The following is a 2904-nucleotide window of genomic DNA, read 5'->3' as shown; positions in this document are numbered from 1 at the left end:
TTCTTTGTAGTAGCTTCCTCCACAACTAAGTGTCAAACTCGCTGCTTTAACTGCAATCTTCGCAAAATAAGCCTTTTTAGTCAATAGGCATGCCAGTGTAGGACAGCTGCAAGATTTAGAAAAAGTAGATGTCATCATTCTTGGCATCGCTCTACATATATACGAGACATCAATAGCTGGAGCACAAAGTAGTAGTAACAGATTAGTTAGTTGATGTCAGTCTCATTCCAGTTAGATACTTATGAATAGGAGGAGCGCAAGATGTGAGTGGTTGTGACTATGAGGGAGAAAAACAGATCCGAGAAAGACTCCGAGGAGCTTCTCAAGAAAGGATCGTGACCATCATTGGTCCTCCCTTGCTTACTGTTGTAAGCCGGAGTAGTCACTGAGAACTGAAAGGGGGTTTTGCCTGCGGGCCTTCCCCGATGAAACACAACTAGCCTCGACTCCATCACTTTTAAATTCTCACTCTGAACAACAAGTCCTTCATCCTAACTACACGACACGCCCGACACCAAAGACAAGACAACGCTTAAGTGCGGACGAGACCATCACTCTCGTAGGTTCTGAGCCCAAAGCGTGGTATAAAGTATTTTGGTGCAGTTGTGGCGAGGCTTTGTGCTTGTGGTAAGGACAAAGAAGTTGTTCAACACCAACACCGGGCACATCCAACATGTTGACGAGCTCAGGTGGCCAGCAACAACCAGCAGTTGGTCAACAGCAGAATTAACAGCAACAGAACGCGCAACAACAAGGAGCTAATGGTGGAACCAGAACGAGGCGCGTGTGTGGCTCGAAGCCACCGAAGTACACGGAAGCTGGAGGTTTCGACCTCTATAATGCCCAAATCGAGGGATATCTTGCTCAGCACGGATGTTGGCAAGTTGTAAGTGGCAACGCAGTAGACGATCCAAATGACCCTCAATGGATAGAGAGGAACCAATTTGCGCGTTGTGCCTTATTATTTGGCATGCTTCCTAAAGATTTGAAGAAGGTGTGCAGAATGGCAACTGCTCGAGAAATGTGGACATCCTTTGAGCAGGATAAAACGAAGCGTGCATACGCAAGTGAAATTCGCCTTCGGCGAGATTTGTATGCTGCGAAATTCACTCCTGGTGATGACATGGAAAAATATCTCGAGCGACTCGACGATTTGAGACGTCAATTAGCCAATATGAATGCTGAAGTTACCGACAACGAAATGGTTAATATCGTTCTTCAAGGGGTAGTTGATTCGCATCGAAATGTAGTTCGAATGTTTAATCGAAACAACAATGGTGGTGTTGCCCCAGACTTGGCTACAGCTGTAAATGTTTTGCTTGGAGAAGCTGAGACGGACAGGGCATGCGCTACTAATGCAAAAGTGGAGACTGTGCCAGTAGCAAAGTACTGCATCACGTCCCATTTTTTAAGCGGTTTTTTTACTATCGTGTATTATGCAGTTTTGTCTGACATTTTTGTGTCTTGTGTGCTGAATCTATGCAGGGTTAAAGTATATTGCGGTAAGAAACAGCACGCTAGCGACGCCCACAAGCCCGACATGAAATCAGGCCCTGCTGCTGTTGTCAGAAACCTGCTTGCTGCATTTGGCCCGGATGGTAATGCGCCTAGTCGTCATCGACCGGTTCTATACTTCTGTGGCTTTAGCTATTCAGCTGCTGCTAATGGGGTTTTACTGCGTGGGAACAATCGTGGCTAACCGCTTGAGATAGTGCTGTGGTGTTGGAAATCCCACGTGAGCTCTAGCTACAGATGTAGTTAGGATGCTCCCACAACAATACGTCTACTAGGATAGTAAACGATCGTTCGGGCGGACCTGAAGACCCCAGTTCTGCCCTTGCACCGGGACAAACTGGACCTTGTAAACTACTTATATAGGCCAACCAGTAAAATAAGAACACGCTACTAGCACGAGCAAAGCTAGCAGGTGTTCTGAATCCTCGTGGTCCCAACAGTGGAAGGGTACCAGGCACGGGTAAGCCTTTTACGAGATCACCGAGGGTTCAACACTCGGCTGGAAGAAATAAAAGGGAGGCAATTCAAGCACTCCCAGTCGTGCAAATAGGCAACAATAAGCCGTCACGTAAAAACCTCCCGATAATAATCGGCCAATACACAAAGTCTCTTGGCCTTGCCGGATGAACCCTCGCTACAGAGCTTCGAGTTCACCGACAGGCATAACACACTCAAACAAGCTTGACCTGACGCTTACCTTGAAGCCGGACGTCGCTCTGTGTGCTTGAGTGGAATTCTGATCTGTATTTAAGCTTACCCTTTCGGGTCTATTCCTAATAAGAAGTCCTAATCAAGTATACAAATATCAAGTGAACAATGATCCGTTATGGATCTTCTTGCATGCCAAGCGTCGTCTGCACTGTCGCATGAGCATCTTTAACGGTCCGCGCCCTGTCCCAGACGGTGAACGTGTCTTCCAAAGGTCGCTGAGTATTCCGCGAACTCATCCCAACCGCCACTGAGGGTTCGTACCGTAGATGGTCCGCTGAATGCGAATCCGGCCAGTCCATTATTAATAATAAGGACAGCCTGGATTCAGTGACATAGGGCCGTATCCGATACTTGTTGAAAACTCGGAGGTGACGCCGTCGAGTCCCTTGCACCTTGGCGTCTCCGTACATCACCCGACCGAGGGTTCGTCGCTTGAACAACTTGGGCGGTGTCACGTCTTTGTCGACGGGTGATAATCCGCAACCACGGAGAAATCACTACACCACAACTGCCCCTGTCGCAATGGAAGCCACGGTACTGGTGCCCGTTGTGACATTTCTTCATTCTTCAATTCACCATCTCGCCACCGTATGTCCAAGCGTCTGAATCGAGCCGTGTCCGACGCTTTTCAGCGTCTCAATCCTCGTTGACGTCGTGAGCGTGAACAGCTGGAGGTGA

Source organism: Phytophthora infestans, genomic scaffold (assembly GCF_000142945.1).
Source record: "Phytophthora infestans T30-4 supercont1.128 genomic scaffold, whole genome shotgun sequence".
In the NCBI taxonomy this organism is placed as follows: domain Eukaryota; phylum Oomycota; class Peronosporomycetes; order Peronosporales; family Peronosporaceae; genus Phytophthora; species Phytophthora infestans.
The sequence above is the reverse complement of the archived record's forward strand: the minus strand, read 5'-3'. Positions refer to the sequence as shown.